The sequence below is a fragment of the Haemaphysalis longicornis genome, unplaced genomic scaffold (genome assembly GCF_048455015.1).
Source record: "Haemaphysalis longicornis isolate Haplotype H1 unplaced genomic scaffold, Haemaphysalis longicornis Haplotype H1 scaffold_5, whole genome shotgun sequence".
Classification (NCBI taxonomy): Eukaryota; Metazoa; Arthropoda; class Arachnida; order Ixodida; family Ixodidae; genus Haemaphysalis; species Haemaphysalis longicornis.
Window position 1 is genome coordinate 72,295,379 of NW_027526385.1, and position 19,475 is coordinate 72,314,853.

Sequence of the window (19,475 nt, forward strand, 5' to 3'; positions counted from 1 at the left end):
TCGACGTTTTGGTCGGGGGCCGGCCTTTCTCGAGACAAAATTTGACTGGCTTGATGCTCATTTCCAACGTCGCCGTCCCACGGAAGCAAGGAGCAGGCACTCCATACATGCATCATCATCATCATCATCATCATCATCAACAACAACAACAACAACAACAACAACAACAACCTACTCAGGTCCAGTTCAGAACGAAGGTCTCTCCCATTGACCTCCAACCTCTCCTGTCCTGCGTTTTCCTAGTCCACAGTTTATCCCCGAATTTCCCTATTTCATCCCTCTATGGCGTTATTCCCTTTCTTCTTCTTCTGGACCGATCTCTTCGTATCCACTCTGTTACCCTAATTGTCCATCGGTTGTCCGCTCGTCTCACTACATGGGCAGCCTAAGTCCATTTCTTTTTTGTAAATTTGAACAGATATGATATCTTCTACTCGACTTTGTTATCTGATCCAGGCAGCTCGTTTCCTGTCCCTGAGTGTTACTCCTAACATTATTCGTTCCATGGCCCGTTGAGCCGGCCTAAGTTTGATTTCTGGTTGTTTATTCCACACACACGGGCAAAAAAAAAAAAAAAACGAACCGGAGAAATGCCAAAAACCCTTGGAAGACAGTTGGGAAATTGAGAATAAGAACTCCAATGCACAACTCCTCCAAAATCGGTGGGTGACCTCTCGTTGCTCCCACAGCAACAGTGTCAATTGCAAAGGTTAAGCAGACAGCCGTCTGCATCGGCTGAACAACTCTGCCTTAGAGCAACAGCAACAACAGCAACAAGAACCACAAGAATTGAAAAAAAGGGGCAAAAAATTGGGTGCAGTCGCTCGCAGGTATCAATGTTTCCGAATTGGAGGTAAACAGGAAGGACCGTTGGTTTCGATCTTCGGAGCGGCTACACGGAGGTCGAAACCCTCTTCGTTTTCAACGGCCCTTTCTGTTTACTTCGTTTTCAATGTCCCTTTCTGTTTACCTAGAATTTTGTAAGCCTCAAGATCGAAACAGCACCGGGAGTCCTTCTGTTTACGTGGAATTTTGTAATCGTATGGAAGCCTGCGCGCGACTGCAACTGCTTTTTACACTCTTTTTCAGTTGTAAGGAAGAGTTGTTCGGCCGATGCCGCCGGCTTTTTGTTTAAGGTTTACCACTGTCACTCTTGCCAGGACCGTCGAGTGGTTGGAGGAACTGGCACATTGATTGTGTTAAGGTTTGTGCGCCGGTGCTCTTGCTCTTCTCCATTTCTGTTTATTTGCTTCCAGAGTTCGCTCCTTCGCATTTTTCGCGTTCGTTTTCTTTGGTTTTGTATGCCAAGTACTTGCTTCCGCCGCCGTGGAACGACGATATTATAAATACGCATGGGAGCTACTTAAAATTTTAGTTGAGAAAGGCATACATTGAAGTGGAGTGATATTGAAAAAAAACAAAAGAACAAAACAGAAAACTGGTTTTTCATCGACGTTTCTCGAGGCCGACATAAGAACTCACACAGGGCGCGAGAAAATGAGGTAAGTAGAGGCAGAGACACACGAGAAAAACATTTAAAAAAATAGAAGTTTACTGACGTTTCAGGAAGAGGACTTCCTTTCTTCAGAGTACCAGTAAACTTCTATTTTTTATGTTTTTCTCGTGTGGCTCTGCTTCCACTTACCTTATATATATATATATATATATATATATATATATATATATATATATATATATATATTGTGACGTGGCAATGAAGGCACTGCTCGTAATATGTGTTGACAGGCAAATACGAGCTGGTAGCTAAAGCAGCAACAGTGTTCCAGGTACAGCGCGCACGTCCGCAAGGCTCTCAGCGTCGTCGTCGTCTCTCTCTCAAGGCTGTGTACCAGCTTGGCAGTGGCGCATATCCCTGGAGGAGAGGTTGGCCATAACTCAACACCTGGATTGCCAATAAGCAAGAGCCCGTGACATAACCCCCGGCGGCGAGAGCACCGACCCGGTGCAAACGACGGAACAAGGTTAGAGGCAGCTTGAATCGCGGGAATGGTACAGCTTCAGACGGGAGACGTGCACAAGTTGCGACGTTGAATGGGATGACGACGAAGGCGTGAGGGGTCCAATTTCGTAGGTCACGGGAGTTACCATACGTAGGATGCGGTAAGGGCCCGTGAAACAACAGAGCAGTTTTTCAGAGAGGCCGACGTGGCGCGATGGGGTCCACAGGAGGACTAAAGTGCCAGGGGTGAAGTACACATCGCGGTGGTGCTGGTCATAGCGCCCTTTCTGGGCTGCTTGTGCTGTTGATATCCTGGCGCGGGCAACCTGTCGGGCCAAGTCAGCGTGCGCTATCGCGTCTCGTGCATATTCGCTTCTCATGGTCCCCGAATTAGGCAATATGGTGTCCAATGGCAAGGCAGGGTCGCGCCCAAAAAGAAGAAAGAAAGGAGAGTAGCCAGCAGTGTCGAGGCGAGAAGAATTGTAAGCAAAAGTAACGTAGGGTAGTGGTACGTCCCAGTCACTGTGGTCGGCGGACACGTACATGACCAGCATATCCGTGAGCGTCTTGTTGAAGCGTTCAGTAAGTCCGTTTGTCTGGGGGTGATAGGCGGTGGTAAGGTTGTGCTTGGTACGGCAGGAACGAAGGAGGTCATCAATAACTTGAGACAAGAAGTAGCGCCCACGGTCCGTAAGCAGTTGACGAGGAGCGCCGTGGTGCAAGATTACATCATGCAGGAGGAAGTCGGCTACGTCTGTGGCACAGCTGGTGGGGAGGGCACGTGTGATAGCGTAAGGCGTTGCATAATCGGTGGCGACAGCAATCCACTTTTTTCCCGACCGGGACAAGGGGAAAGGGCCAAGCAGGTCCAATCCTACACGAAAGAATGGTTCTGCGGGGACAGCGATTGGTTGAAGCGTGCCCGCTGGAAGTAAACGAGGCGTTTTGCGGCGTTGGCAGAGGTCACAAGCCGTAACGTATCGCCTCACGGACCGGTAAAGGCCCGGCCAGTAAAAGCGCCGACGCACGCGGTCGTAAGTCCGAGCCACGCCAAGGTGACCAGCTGTGGGCGCGTCGTGAAGCTCGCGGAGGACGTCAGAGCGGAGATGCTGAGGCAGAGCAAGTAGCTCGTCAGGCCCGTCCTCGCGAAAGTTTCGGCGGAACAAGACGCCATCACGAAGCATAAATGCACGCGTAGAAGGGTCGGCCGGCTCGGAGCTGAGACGTTCGATGATCTTGCTAAGAGTGGGATCACGGCGCTGATGGTCTGCAATGTTGAGCAAGTCCGACAGAGCGAATACGCCGGGGTCGTCGTCATTGTCTCGAGGGTCAGGGGGGTCAACAGGGTGACGAGACAGGCAGTCCGCGTCCCTGTGCATGCGACCAGACTTGTAGACGACCGAGTAGTCGTATTCCTGTAGCCGTAATGCCCAACGACCAAGTCGTCCGGTGGGGTCCTTTAGAGTGGAAAGCCAGCATAACGCATGGTGATCCGTAACTACGGCGAATGATTTACCGTACAAGTACGGACGGAACTTGTTTACAGCCCATACAAGTGCGAGGCATTCACGCTCAGTGATAGAATAGTTGCGTTCGGCCGGGCTCAAAAGGCGACTGGCATACGCTATCACTCTGGTGCGACCGGCCTGTTGCTGGACCAATACAGCTCCTATGCCATGCCCACTCGCATCAGTACGAACTTCTGTCGGAGCCGTAGCATCGAAATGGGCCAAAATCGGACAACGGGTCAGACGGTCAATGAGAGTGGAAAAAGCCGTAGCTTGCGCGGAGCCCCACGAGAACGAAGTATCGGTCTTTAGAAGATCCGTGAGCGGGCGGGCTATGTCAGCGAAGTGCTCGATGAAGCGGCGGAAGTAAGAACATAGCCCAACAAAGCTGCGAACGTCCTTCGCAGATCGAGGGACAGGAAACTCTTTGACGGCGCGCACCTTGTCAGGGTCAGGTCGCACACCATCAGCGTCTACTACATGTCCCAGGATCTTAAGTTGTTGGCCGCCGAAATGGCATTTGGACGCGTTGAGCTGGAGGCCGGCTCGGCGGAAGACCGCAAGGATGTCCGAAAGACGTTGGAGGTGTGTCTCGAATGTTGGGGCAAACACGATGACGTCATCCAAGTAGCAGATGCACGTCGACCACTTGAAACCACGCAACAGCGAGTCGATCATCCTTTCGAATGTCGCAGGCGCATTACAAAGACCGAACGGCATGACCTTAAATTGGTACCCTTATGAAAATGAACTTTTCCTTTCTGTTTACTTTGTGTCTCCTGCATGTTGACTGTGTGGCCTTTCTTTTGACTTTTCCTTTGTGTTAACTCTAGGACATAAGCAGGCTGTGTACTTTTTATAGACTGCCGGATAAACAGCCATGATGTTTTACCTTTATATGTACTATGGTAAAGACAAAGTTTAAATTTCTATACGAAGATTTTATTTCGGATGAGAGGTATAAAACTTTAAAAATGACTTATTTCTTCTCTTTCTGAGTTCCGCAATGCTATTGCCCATGTGTGTACTCAAGGCAAAATGAAGTCAAAAGGCTTTGGCCTGTTTCCCCTGTGTTGCCTCTAGGACAAAGGCTGTAAGATAGAACTTGAATTTGCTGTCTTAATTCTTCTGTGTGCCGTAATGCTGTTGCTTATGTATGTACTGAAGGCAAAATGAAGTCAAAAGACTGACTTATGTCTTTTGTGTTGCCTCTAGGACACTGGGAGGAAGGATAACTATTTGTTGCCTTACATTCTTTTTCTGAAGATTGTGCTTCCTCAAGTAAACATAAAGTCGAGCATGTAAGCCTTAATTATACTCGAAAGGTTAAGTTTTTTGGCTTGGCTAGAGATGGTAAGAAACAATGCCGATGGTTTGTGGAAATTCTGCAGCACTGTATACGTTATTTCGTGCTAGTGAGGTCTGATAAATTCGCAGAATTAATATTACCAACTGGTACGTTTGTATGAAACAGTGGCGTAAAAAGGATACATATTGAACGAGGCTGTTCGAAGTGCCTCGTCCCTCCCCTTACGAAAAAAAAAGTGGGAGGGAGAAGAATATACAGACCAGGAAAAGTAAAAAGAACACAAAAAGCCGAATAGAAAACGAAGCAATGAAAACAAAAACAACCTAAAAAGTGGCTTCCGATTGTCCTAGTCTGTGTTTTCCTTCAGGGTCGTTGTAAAATGGCTTATCCTTGCAACTAAATGCTGAAGCGGTGTACTGTTTTTTGGGGCAGAGCTTGCGGTAGAAATATATTGCGACAGAAAAAAAAGGGACACAGCCAGACGAGAGCAACAAGAGCAACAACAATGTCAAAATATAACCTAAGGCAGAAAAACTGCAATTAAAACACGGTTAGAAAAAAAAAAAACAAAGGTCACTGAGCGGGTTTCGAACCTCCGCCCTTTGAATCAGTAGGCGAGTACTTAACCTCCAAGCCACCAAAACAGTACACGATCACGACGTAAACCTAGGTCTAAATACTTGAGCTCACATAGTCGTGCTAAGCCTCCATTTGAGTAAATTGTTTGCCTGCGTGGATTTGACGCACGGTGCTTTTGCGTGCGTGCGTGCGTGCGTGCGTGCGTGCGTGTGTGTGTGTGTGTGTGTGTGTGTGTGTGTGCGTGTGCGCGTGTGCGCGTGTGTGCGTGTGTGCGTGTGTGTGTGTGTGTGTGTGTGTGTGTGTGTGTGTGTGTGTGTGTGTGAGAAAATGGTGAACAGTGAACAGCCACACGAGAAAAACATAAAAACCGAACAAATCGCGCAGTTCCTGCTTGCATTGATCCCAACTGGTCAGCCGGGCTTCGTTGGTTTGGAACCACACCAGAGCGGGTTTTTTCAGATTTAGGGGTAGATTGGCCAACATGAAAGTGTCATCCCACCGGTTGTGGGTGCTGACGCGCTCGTACATGCTGAGCCATTGATCAATGTCCTCATTGTCAGCGCCAGAGAAAAAGCCGGGGTCGCGAGGTGGGGAGACAATGACTATCGGGTTGGTGGATGCCGGCTCACGGGTTGGTGGCATCGTCCCGCGATGGATGATACGCCCTCGCCGAAGCTCCGTGTTGTGCCAAGACTGGCGGGACAGAGGTAGGGAACTTGCACCTCCACCACAAGATGTGACGTGGCAATGAAGGCACTGCTCGTAATATGTGTTGACAGGCAAATACGAGCTGGTAGCTAAAGCAGCAACAGTGTTCCAGGTACAGCGCGCACGTCCGCAAGGCTCTCAGCGTCGTCGTCGTCTCTCTCTCAAGGCTGTGTACCAGCTTGGCAGTGGCGCATATCCCTGGAGGAGAGGTTGGCCATAACTCAACACCTGGATTGCCAATGTGCAAGAGCCCAGGACAATATATATATATATATATATATATATATATATATATATATATATATATATATATATAGAGAGAGAGAGAGAGAGAGAGAGAGAAATAAAAAAATAAAATGATGGGCCAGTTAATTGATCTTAGGGCGTTCCTATGGTTCTTTCCCGAATGAAACTAATTTTCTCAAAATTTAGAAACTGGAGAAAAACACTCGTTCAGGGCGGTGGTGTCCGAACCAACAACTCTCGGTATATGTACGTGAAGCTTCAGACAAACAGTACGCAATTTTTTCAACCGTTTAGGCAATGAACTGCACTGCCGAAGCAACGGTTGGTGCACGGTTTTGTTTTTCTTTGAAAAAAGGAGATGCGGAAACAAAATTTCGGGTTTTGCTGCTAATCGCTTCGCGTATATTCCGAATATTTCGAAACATTTGGAGCTTTCCAGCTTGTACCTCGATGACGTATTCCATCGACTACGGTCCCACCTGCTGTATGATCCCGCGGGATACACATGTGGCTCGCTCGCACTGCTGTTATTTAGAACAATTTATGGCTGCATTTTTCGCCTTTTGACCAATCCCGCGTAGTAAAGACTTCGGCATCACGTATACAACAATGCAAGCAGTCTCCCGGGCCGCCGACGTTCACAGCTTCCAGAAAAATCAGCCCGACAGAACCAACAAACCGGCGCGCATTCCGATACAGCCCATTGCTCCCCGACGCTGCGATGCTACGCGACCTCGGAATAGCGCGTCGTACTCGCTCCGGCGGCCACGATCTAGATGCAGGAGTACAAACGAAGCCAATAATATTCAGGGAAAAACAAGTCGACAACATCCAAAAGTTCTCGGAGCGGGCGAACAAAGATACGGGCTGTCTCCCTGTCTTTTTTTTTTTTTTTTTTTGTGGGGAAGGGGGGGGGGGGGCAGCATCGGGCGACGCAGGTGCTAAGCGTGTTCTTTGCCCAGCATAATCGACTCGGGCGTGCATCCAGGAGCGATCAGTCCCGGCGAATCATCACCTTCGAGGTTCGAGTTAGCCTTTATTTTTTGATGGTTATCCACCCGGTTAAGCGGTCACCCGTTTATAAATGCACTTTCGTGTTTTGACACCGTTCGAAGTTTGGGGAAATTAGGAAGAATTATCAGTGACGCGATGCGGCCTATTTAATATAGCTACCCTGTGGCCTTAATATGGTTGTAGGCGACGCGCCGAATAACAACGGCGGGCGGTGCGCGAGTTTTGGCGACTGCGTAGCGGTGGGTGTCGCTGCGCGCGTATGATGGGCGCATATAAATAAGCGGCTCTCCCTACCCTCGTTCTTTCGGGGGCCGCCTAAAATAGCGCGCGCTGTCTTATTCTTCATTGTTGCCGCTTCTGCGCCCTCTCGTCCGTGTCTCTCCTCTTCCACCTCCCCATCCTCATCCATTTTCTCTCTAGTCCGTTCTCGCAGTGCGTTATGCAGTTTGGAGACGGCACGCTTTGCACTTGGGGAGCGGCGATTGCAGTTGCAAGGTGAAAATGGGAGGTCTTGAGAAAACATGAGGCCTTGGCAGGTGCCACCCCTCCTTGTGGGTCGACGAAATTAAGCTGTCTGATGTCCGAAATTATCTGAGGTTCGGAGTAATTTGAAGTTAAGGTCGAAGAAAATAAGATCAATCAATCAATCAATCAATCAATCAATCAATCAATCAATCAATCAATCAATCAATCAATCAATCAATCAATCAATCAATCAATCAATCAATCAATCAAATAATCTTTTACCCTTCATATTTGAGGGGGCATCTAAGCACTTCGTTTTTTTTATCACAACTGTCAGTATTTCTGGTTCCTTCGTTTAGTTCCTTGTTGACGTGTACGAATACCGTATTTTTGCGCATATAACCCGCACCAAAAATGCGAAAATTTCAGTGGCAAAGTGAGGTTGCGGATAATACGCGGGGTTTTTCCTTCAGTACATCTTCACGGCAATGCGTGTTGTGCCGTGAAGCTCCTACGCAGTAACACTGACTAAGCCTTCCATGCAAGTGCGCAAAACATACTAGGACAAGGAAGAAAAAACAAGGACGAGCGTACTCTAACAACTTAATTTTATAAGTGAATTGTGATCTTCGCCTTGCAGTCAGTATATTCCACTTTCTAAATACCTACTTTTTTTTTTCTGCATAGTATGTGATCTGTTGCTTGAGCAGTAGCTTTGGTGCATGCAGCATTCCTGTATCAAATGTGCGGGCAATACGAAATGATTTTTTTTTTCCGGTGGGCTGAAGGGGAGATGCGGATTATATGCAGGGGCGGGTTATGCGCGCGAAAATACGGTACTCGATCTGTGTTGCTGCAGCTTATTTCCTGGCTGGTTTTGTGGCGACAATTTTTGCGCCGTACGTGACGGTTTATAACGTCCTGACGCTTTCCCTTTTTTGTGTGTGTGTATTGAGCGGTATACCTCTTTGTTTCGTACGTATTATTTTGGAACAAGAGACGCCATGCATATGCTATTTCTATGCGATTGCTAATTTTTTATTCTTCTTGCTTATGTACTGCGGAAGATTGGATGCTGTACGTTGTGTTGTGCTGGTGCCGCACACGGGCCGGCAGCTCTGCCAATCTGGCCTTAAGACAGCTTTTTCTGCCGTCCTCCTGGCAGCGTGTGCTTTTTATACGATTCCAAAAAATTCTTCAAATTTAATTTTTCATGATTGAGAAAGCATGAATGTCCAGTTGAACGCCTGCGACGCCTTGCGCCTTCTCGCGTTGTCGAATGGCGTGTTACCTTGCCGCTTGAGAACGCTTTGTTTTGCCTGAACGCTTTCCAATTGCTTCGATCTCTTTCCTACGCGTTGCGTCGCTGCTCGTTCTTACCGCCGTGTAATGGGAATGTTTACGACTATTGTGAACTGCGCTTCTTCCTCCTCACCCTTCATATCCGGTGTACTTACTATACGACCACCTGTATCTTATGCCGAGTTTAAGAGTTCGCACTGTGGAACGCCTCGTGCTATGGAACGCTTCCGAATGAGCCGTTGTCCTGTTACGACGTTGGCTTTTCGCTCAATGGGTCGTTTTAAACTTCATCCTTTAAACATATATGAGGTTGCTCAACCTGTCGCCGGAATCCGAGCACTGCGACAGCTGTCGCGCGATTTTTCGCAATGTATTCATTGTTCATTGCGTTGCATTGTGTGGGTGAACCGCTGCGTTTACCGTTTCGCTGGCCTATGGAGACTGTGGCAGACCTATAGTTTACCTTTTCCGCCAACATCCTTATATGTCCTTTTACTGTAAGGGTGAGACGCGTGAGGGGAAAAGGAGGCGTCTGCGCACGCGTCTGCGCACGCGTCTGCGCACGCGTCCCGCACTCCGAGAACCGGTTTGGCGGCAGAGGTGTGGCCCGCCGCGCCGCGCCCGCGCGCGCATGCGCACTCGCGTCCCGCTACACACGGTACTCACGGAACACACGGTACACACGGTGAGCTAAAACTCTCAGGCGCACACGTGTCTGCCGCTTAACTACCTACGTACTTCCGTTTGTCGACCCGCTCCTACGCAACCAGTGTGCTTCCCGTTTGAAGTGCCTCTCGCTTGGCCAAAGCATCCCGTATCCTTGCGAAGTGCCTTTCTTTAATTGAGCCAAGATATGGCCTAAAATAGCTTGCTCCCTAATGAGGGCCGATTGCTTCCTATATCCTCAAGCAGCGGCAGGTAATTAAGCGGCGCAAGAAAAGATAGCGCGACAGAAGAAGCGCTTTCTTTCTCCTCTCGTAGGACTTTTTTTTTCTGTTTTCTGGAGCTCGTTAATTACGTTTTGAAGGCCAAACCTTTACTGTTGCTGTTGATGCGACTTCTGAACGTTTGTACTAAGGTTCAGCTTTCCGTAACTTTGTGAGCTGATCGAAAATCGCTATGAAGATTTGTTTTATGATGTGGCGACTGAACATCTGAGCCAAGTGTAATGTTTTCCTATATATGTGTACGCGCCGGAAGGAATCTTGAAAGTCGCTAAACAAATTATCGCTAGTTTCCCGCGTTAAGCTGGTACATTACCTTGTTCGTTTTAAAGACGATAGTCTTTCTTGGGCTACTTAAACGCACAAATTTTGGTCTGTCTGTGACTCGATTCAGCCACGCGGCCAAAGTGAAACGAAGTCTGCAATACTCTTGTATATTCAGAGCCAAATCTAAACGTCCAAGTCCGGTTTATACGCTCATATTTGTCAACATTGTTGAACAAGAACAAGACATTACAGAAAATTATTACGCAAAGGATATTTACAGTGTTCCTTTGTAAATAAATTCATAGATGCTTGATTTTTGCGAAATGAAATAGTACATCCACTGCCGAAAAAAAAAAAATGACACTGTCGCCTGCATCGCCCGCGCCACTACAGCTTCTGGCGGCATTTTAAGAAATCAAGCGGCAACAGTTACGAAAGATTCCACTGGATAGGTTCCACTTTCTGCTTGGAACGCATGTAGACTAGGGCAACGCGGTTCTATAAACGTTGTAGTAGGGCGTCTCGATTCACGCGCGTCTCCGCCGCACGGCAGCGCTGGCATCGAGGCACCCTGCCTGGAGCAGTGGAACGCGGTAAATTTAAATTGATTTGAGCAAACCTTTAGCGGGTTTACTTTGGGAGGAGCGCGACGCCAGAGGAACAACATGAGAGGTGAGCGGGAAAGCGAAGGGAGGCATTTACTTGGTAAATGTCGACAAAGACTATCGTCTTTTGTCGACATTTGCGATGAAAGGAGCAGATACGCGGCCAATTTCTTTTCGTATTTATGTTCGTCGGATATCGCGCAACAAAGCTATGCTATCTGAAAATATCGACTGGCTTATAGGCGCCTACAATCCTATTCATCAATTTTCCCTATCCAATATCGCGAAAATTTCATGTAATCAGAGCGTGGATATTTTTGTAATGAATTGATCTTTTTTCGTGTTACAACTTAAGGACCATGAAGGCAACATAAATCATTGTTTTAAAGTATCCTTTCGTTGTTTCACTTGCATAATTTTTCTTCCGGCGACGAAGGGTATTGTTTTCACCGAAAAATGATTTCCACTTTTTCGAATCTCCCACTATACGTAAGAAGTGGCATTGTGGGTATGGAAGCAACGAACACAGAGTAAACAGCTAATTCCAATCTGGCATCAAAGCAGCGTAATAAAGCGAACCAAGATGCACCTCTAATTATGTTTCTTGGGGGCAGCCTTTGTCCGAGGCCGCCAATTTCTAAACATAGTTCCTGTGGCGTCATACAGGGAGACTGATGAAGTGGCCTCTTGGTCGCGGCTCTTTCGTCTTCTTTTCTATTTATCTGGCTGAATTGTCTGAAGCTCACGTGAAAAATTCTATGGTTATAACTGTGACGTGGTAATCCTTCGAACGAACGAAAACTCGCTGTTTTGCTTCATTTTCGCTGTAATAGGGGATTTAAACGTAAGTCTGCCGCTGCGAAGAGGGGGCGGGCCTGCCGTACCGTTATCTTGTAGCGTGGCCTAATTAGTGTTCCTTCGAGTATACCTTCGGGCCATTCCAAATTTCTCGCCCTAATGACGGGACGGGATCCAGGGATTCAGAACTTTGTCCTGTGCAGCCTTGGTGGATCCTTTTTTTCTTTGTCCCTCTTTTTCTTGTTTTTCAAGATTTCGCTGCACGTGCCTGTTCATCTCTCCTTGAACTATTCTTTCGTTGTGGCTTGTTGATGATGAGCGTATTATCGGTATGAGTCGGCGCACTACACTGCTCGTTTTTTTTTTTATCTCTTTCCTTAAAAACGCGATAAGAACTTTTGGTTACGCACTTAGGCTTCGTTCGCAAGCGGGTAATAATTTAAACTCTGCCCTTATCTGCTCGAAACCGCGTTTCTTGCCGAACAACGTTGTAGTGATAGTATCAACTACCAAATAAACTACCAACCTGCCAAGTTTAAGCTAGCAATATTGTCTTCGTAGTCGTTTTGAAGGAAACCGGTGACAATATTCTCAGTCGTGGAAGTAAAGACAGCGAATCATTTGCAGTTTTTTGCGAACTAACGATTCTTCACTTTCATCTGGAATTGCGCCGAGTATGAATAAGTGGCCAGAAGGATCAGACGATGCGCAAAATGTGCTAAGCCTCCCATTCAGAAGTTTCGATGTTTCGCAGAGCAACACGCCACTCCTTGCCCCCTCTCAGTCTCACTGTCAGCGGTGCTTATCTCTGTTTGTCGACTGATTTGGGCATATCCCACTGAGAGCATTCCGCGCATTCCTACACCTGGTCGCTGAACAACTGTTGATGTGTCTCGATACAAGACACTGACCGAGAACAAACTCTGCCGCACTATGCGTCGTATAGCTAGCTTGTCGAACCGGCTAATGGCACTTGGAAGTCGTACTTGTGAGAGGGTACTTCTCGATAGGTTATCCCGAACGACAGACTGCGCAACGATTCAAATCCCACGTCGTTCTGTTGCCACTCATGGCTTGCCTTTCTCCGCATCGCTAGAAGAGTGAGCAGCCTTGGTGCGACGAGCTACCGAACTCCAGGACGCATAATTTGGGCCCTTTAGCAAACTGTACTACCACTGCTACTTATTGTATTTGCTGTCCCCTATTTGTTTACCGATGAGTTAGACCTTAACAATCATCGTTTCCTGGGCCCATGGTGACAATCACGACGTCAATGACTAATTTTAATGTCATCATCATAATCACCATCATGTTTAACTCCGCTGCAGTGGATGAAGGACTCTTCCATTGATCGTTAATCGCTTCTGTCCTGCTAATCCGTTACAATTTTAATTTAACGAGAGCTCAGCCCCCCGAACTCTTCCGAGGTGGTCCATATGTACCTTGAGCTGTAAGACGCCAATGTGTCGAACTTTCGGCACTCGTGAAGGCTACCCAGGTGGTCTAACTTGGCCTGTAGCAATCCACTACGGCACTCCTCGTATCCCGCATGTAGCCGCAGCGCTTAATTTAATTAAAATCCCAATTGGAACACGCACGCCGTGATTGATTGATAGATTAAAACCTTTATTGGAGGAAAGGCGAGGCCCGGAGGCCATGCATGGGGAGCGCTAGGTGGAGGGATGTGGGAATGGCAAAGTCTTCGTCACAAAATTGAATGTCTCTTTGGGCGCTGATGTTGTGTCCACGATGTTAATAAGGCTCTTCGCGGGATGGGTAGTCACCCCCGAAGTGCACTAATCTCGCAAGGCCACTGTGTGTACTAAAATGCTCTTGCGTGTACGCAGGGGGTGCCGGAGGGGGCCCGGTCTCCCTCCGAAATTCTTGGGACGGGAGGTGGTTTTTAATGCTGGATCCACCACGTGCCATTTTTTGTTGTTGTTTTTGTGATTATTTTTTATTTTGTTTGTTTCTTGTTAAAATATTTGCTAATGTTTGTTATTGTTTTTTCAATTTTTAAAGTGGGCCCGGCTCTCCAAGCAAAATTCTGCGCACGCCACTGCTATAATGCCTATAGTGCTTCCAGAAAATCGACGTCGTGATTTGGAGGGTGCAGAGTTTCCGTGTTTGGAAAGACGTGACGGAACAAGTCCCGTTGTTGCAGCGCGAAATGAGGGAAACAGTTTAGCGGAAACAGCAGTAGCAGCAGAAGAAGCAAAAAGAACAGCAGGAAACCGAAGTTCGCCGGCGTATGCCTCAAATAGAAGGTTTTAAGTACTTGCCGCTCCTTAACCTTTAACTTAACTGTCGAAACAGCGGAACTGCTTCACTAAACCGTTTAGTAAAAAGCACTGTGTTCTGAAAGCGGCGTTGGCTTAATTAAGGACAGGGCCGGACAGACAAAGCACCTTTGGCGCGCGCGTCGTAAACAGTATGCCGCCGACCATGGCAGTCTCCGGAAATATCTAAAGCTGAAAGTGACGAAAGTAACAGTTGCTTTGAGGGTGCGGTCACATGTTGTTAAGGGTGCGAGAGGCAAGTTTATAGAAGGGAAAAATCCGCTCCTCACTTAACCTGGGTAGGAGGACCACGTGACACTGCATTGTATGTCTTCAGGAAAAGGATTATAATACCCTCCCACTCAACTCTTTACTCCTCTTCCTCTGTCTCTCGTTCCAATCCCAAGGCGTACATACTTTTATACGGTAAGAAAGAAACATATAATTTCTGAAGAATATTTTTAATTATGCAAGATTAAAAAAACTCGGTGATTAAAAACCAGCTTTGGCGGTGAAATCGTGCCAAAACAAACATTGACATCAGGCAGTCCCCCTGGCAATTCCGCCGACTTCCACGTGGTGTAACGAGCCCACGCTACCAAGTTTAACCCAAAAAATGCCGGGCCATCTCCGCTAAAGTGAAAACTGGTGAGGGGCGAAGCATGCCGTGTATAAGTTTCTTCTTGGCGCCTTGGCGTTTTTACCCACTAAGATGAAACCGTTGGGTGGTAAAGGTATTCAGCTTTGCTGTAAAAGTCTCGTGTATTTGGAGCACGAAGCTCTCTAGCACTAGGCGTAAACGAGTGTCCCGGTGTTTTTTAAGTGCGCGTTAATAAACGCTCCAGCGCGAGCTGTAAACGAGTGTGCCAGTGTTCTTTCTAGTACGCGTCACATTCTAGTGCGAGGCGTAAACGAGTTTCCCGTTGTTTTAGTACCGTGATTACATGAGACGACGATTACGATGACGACGACGACAGCAGACGCCAACAGCCCCAGCCCCTAAGGGGCTTCGGCCCTAAAAAGAGATATTTTCTTTTTTGCGCTTCCGAAGGGACGCCAAAAAAACGTAGCGCTGTAAAAGGATTAGAATGGGTGGACTGCTGAGTTCATTACTAAGTGTTACAGAGTCTTCGTACTTCGCTTCAAGAAATGCCGGGAAGTTCCGCCCCGAGAAAAACGGTTTTTCCACACGCCGCGCGTGTAGCTGCTCCGTTTTGTGTGGCAGTCGTTTAGTATAAACGAACTTCGCAGCTTTCAAAGCGAAAGCTTTCTCAGTGGGCCGGGTAGTGTCCCGTCAAGAAGCAATGCATTTCCCCATAGGCCGTTTGGCTGAAAAAAAGCTCTGATAAGGTCTCTGGACACACGGCTCGTGCGTTTAAACCTGGCCTCCTTTATCTGTCAGATTAAACGGTTACATGAAAATCGCAAGAAAAGGAGCGGTTCTAAATAGTGCACACACGCGTCGATCACGAAGGAGTACAACAGTATATACCTTTATCTCGTAAACCGATATTTAGATTGTTAGATAGAATCGTTTACTTAGTGCGCAAAAAATCGTCGCATGGTTTCGTTCTTCATTTCGGTTTGGGTTTTTCATGGTTTGACGATCGATAGGACGCACTTTCAGCGAAGGCTGGACGCACATTTAGCCTGCGCGCTTCTCTAAGCTTTACTTTAGAAAATGATGGTAATTATTTTGAAACAGCGACGCGAAAATTCCAGAGAAGCCGGTGCTTACAAACAGCGTACGGAATGAATAGGTTGTGAAAGTACGATGTAACGGACAAAGTAAACAAAGCGGTACATATTTGTACAGTGGTAAGCGTAAGAAAAGGCAAAAAATTTTTTTTTGAGAAGTGACGGCAATGCATCAACCCATGACAGGTCAAGATTTTGCTAAAAAGTACACATTTTTTTTCGAGTAAACGTAAAGCCACAACAGTCAGCAATTCCTATGGTGAGAAAATGATGCTGACCGTCAGTTGACTTCCCGAGGAAAGCCTATCAAGGTAAGCTGCCATAATTCCGGAATAAAAGTTGAATTGCAGTGACCTCGCGAGAGCTTTCTATAGAATTATCTTCTTGTTAATGGTTCCCGACCACTGTCAGTAGGTTGTTCTTACTTACCTTCGTCATAAGTTCATAAGTACTGGCCCTTTATATCAGGAAAAAACTTGGTTGATTGACACGATTCTTTCAATAAAAAATCTACCCACGAATCCATTAAAATCCTTCAACGATTGTTCTGACTCATCAGACTTATCTTTGTCGTAAGTTCATAGGTCCTTCCCTTTCATATCCGGAAAAAACTTGATCGATTGATTCGGTTTTTTTCAATAAAAAATCTACCCACCCATTCGATCCTTCTAGTTCTTATGATACTTACGTCGCATATTCTATAATACCATCACCGGCCGAAGCGCCTTCATGGTCCTTGCTGGCCACTGCGTCACCAGGGCTTTGGCAGGCGCTAAATAAAGGTTTAGCTAGCATTCGCGCCCGAAGAATGGTACGATAAGTAAACCGCTCGTATATCACCGGCGGACAACACTTGATCCCGGTGTGGACATTTTTATCGCTTTCTTCTACGACCAGAAGTGCATACGCGTGCTTTTTATGGAGTATTCCGTCAACGCGCTACCGGGGGCCATTCAATAATGGACTGATAAGGCGCATCGCGGGCGTGGACCTTATCTGCCGCTTCCTGGTGGCAAACATCCTCCGCGCGGGACTGTACAATTCATCTTGTAAGCTTTCAGCGTTCGTTGTCGCGTTCCCGGTCTGCTAAAGTGTGCGCCATTCCCAAGAACGTCCGTGCAACGAGAGAAATGCTATCGTCCGACTGACACCCCAGACTTTCTGGCTCCTGGTACGAATGTCGTCGGCTTTTCTCTTTTGTAGCTTGTAAATGTCGTAGACGTCAGTTGTGCCGCGACCTTTTTATCTCCTCTTCGAGTGTTCTTTCGAAACGTGGCGTCAGGAGATAATTAGTGCCGTTTGTGTGTGCCGTGATTGACGACGAACAAAGACGAACAGTTTGCCCCCCACTCGGTGGTCAGTTTAGTTTGAATCACCTGATCAGATTCCTATGAGACTTACCAACCTGCTGAAAACCATTGTGCAGAAATTCGAAAAGTTTTGCAGTTTTATGAAGATCTTCCTAAAGGCATAGTTTGCTTATTTTAGAAATATATCACTTTTGTACAGAAAAAAAAAAAGATTCACTTGTTAGTCAGCGAGCGCCATCTAGTACAAGAAAGCTAAACTAAAGGGTACTTCTGATTACTTTTTTTTATTTCGTTACTGAAGTGATTTATTTCTGAAATAACAAACTAGGTTTTTAGGAACATACTTGCGTTGAACTAATACGTTTCGTATTTCTGCGCAATGAATTTTAAGCCCATTGGTCACGTATTAGTAATTCCCCGTAGGAATGTGGTCAGGTGAGTTCCCCTAAACACTGTAAATTTCGTGTGTTTTTCCTACGACTCTGGCGCCATCTGGGGGTTTGAAGGCGAATCTTGTTCCCGCTAGGATGCATGTCAACTGAGAGACGTCTTCACTGCCGTACGATGACCTCATCGGTTATAGGTCAATGACCTAGAACGGACAGCTGGGAGCCGTGAGCTTTCACTGTGTTTAAATGTGCAAGCACCTGTGGGGTTCAACGTCTGCAGTTTAGTGACGTCGAATTGACGCCTCCGGTGTCGCGACGTTGATTCGTGTCGTTAACCGTAGGCATCGCCGTCGTCACCGCACCCGGCGTGCTGCTGCGGCCGCTTCTGCGGGACATACAGACGACCACCCCGTGATATCCGGCGTCATCCGGATCCGTTCTTTCCCTAGAATTTCTTTATCTCTCACCTCCACTGGAGTTATCAGCACAGCCCGTACTTGTAACGCCATTTCTCGGTACCCGTTATGTTAAGCCTCCGAGCTGCAAAGGCGGTTCCTCAATGGAATACGTTCCGTAGTCCCAAAACCGTTTATACGGAAGAGAGGCGAAATTTGGCCGCCGAGCGACTTTATGCGGAACCCGGTGCGTTGAAGCCTCTTTTTTGCGGACACAAAGATAGAAGAAAAACAGGCGCTAACCGTGCCGTTCAGTCGGCACATGGTTCAGTCGGTCGTTTGTAGTTCGTCGGCTGACACGAACTGTGAGAAGGGAGACTGGAGCGTAGGATTGCGCTCATATCTCCCCTTTCCCTTATTTTTGTAGCTCGAGGATTTTGAAAAGAAGTGGCTTGTAGCTTGGGAAGAAGTGAAGGTGGATGGAGGTGACGATGGTCTAAAAGGCGACATTTTCCCTCTGATTGGATTTCTTTGTGTCTCCGTAATGCTCGTTCCACAGCACACCATGCAGGTGAATGTATAACATCGCATTGAAAACTTGCCGATGAATAGCGTGCTCAACTTTCTCCGTGTTGATTGCAATGATAAGAGCTGTAAATAGCATATATCTAGACGATGCAGAATGTGGGTAGTTGAAAGTTTATGCGCGAGTCTTTCGTCCTTTAGCGGAGGTCAACAGCATTGTGGCGATGGTAGTGGTGGCGACGATGATGATGAAGATGATTGCTGGCACTTCTTGTCCGCGGCGACTTCTTGCTGCGTAAATGGGTTTTGGGGGAGGTGCAGAATCTGGGCACTGTCTTGGCCGACTGAAATGATAATGGGCCTCTTCGATTTACAGTCTCGGGCTCACCGCGGACTCCCCGAGAAGCAGTCCAACATTCGATTTTCCCGTGTATCCCTATGGCCTCGGGGAATCCTCGGTCTACCCGCGGGCAGCCCGCGGGGAGCCAGAAGTGGAAAATCGAAGAGGCCCAATGTGAGAGTGACTGTACTCGGGTACAATTTAACAACGACAACGGAAGTTGCCTGCGTGCCTCATCACCGCAGCCGGATGTGACTCCGCGTGGCGCAAGTAGGGTGTTACTGGGAATATTTTGAACATGGCACGAGCCGTTTTCATGATTTTTTTGGACTTGATATGCTTTTAAGCTACTGCAGCGACGATAAAAAAAATTACGTGAGAAAAGACAGATGATATCACGCATTCATAGCAATCTCCTTGCAAAACGCGCGCGCTCGTTGACATCTGGGTCCGTCGCTTACGCGGAGTGATAACGTACATGAGGTATTGCCGTTCTTAACTTGTTCCCGAGCATAGCCCAAATGTTGCTCAGAAGTTGCGCGCGGGAAACCCGAAATTGAAATTTTTCCAATGGTCAGTGTTTGGAATAAGTTCGCGTGGGAGAGGTAAAAAAAGAAAGTTAAAAGCTTGCGGCTTCCGCCATATCTGAGAAGCGGAGCAAGGTCACTGGCTGCGGCGCTGGCTCACTCCAGGTTTCTCGCATTTCTCTTCAGTCGTGTCCCGTGACTGACGGAAACATGCGTTCGCCCACACCACTTCTTCTTTCAGTTTTCTCGTTTCGTCTTTCTCCGTCTTAGTTTTACAACTCTGCCCCGCGCTACTTTGTTCGTTACT

The 19,475-nt window shown here is 47.3% G+C and overlaps 1 protein-coding gene across 2 annotated transcripts in view; it reads left to right on the forward strand.

Moving 5' to 3' along the window:
* LOC144138429 (receptor-type guanylate cyclase Gyc76C-like) overlaps positions 1-19,475 on the forward strand; it is a 326,776-nt gene that overhangs the window by 105,574 nt on the left and 201,727 nt on the right. Inside the window, exon 1 of one of the 2 annotated variants that reach the window (XM_077670704.1) lies at positions 16,763-16,853. The exons of the other annotated variant lie outside the window; for it this stretch is intronic. The gene's annotated coding sequence lies outside the window, so the exon portion shown is untranslated. Of the gene's footprint in view, positions 1-16,762; positions 16,854-19,475 lie in introns of those variants that run through there. 2 annotated transcript variants of the gene reach the window in all.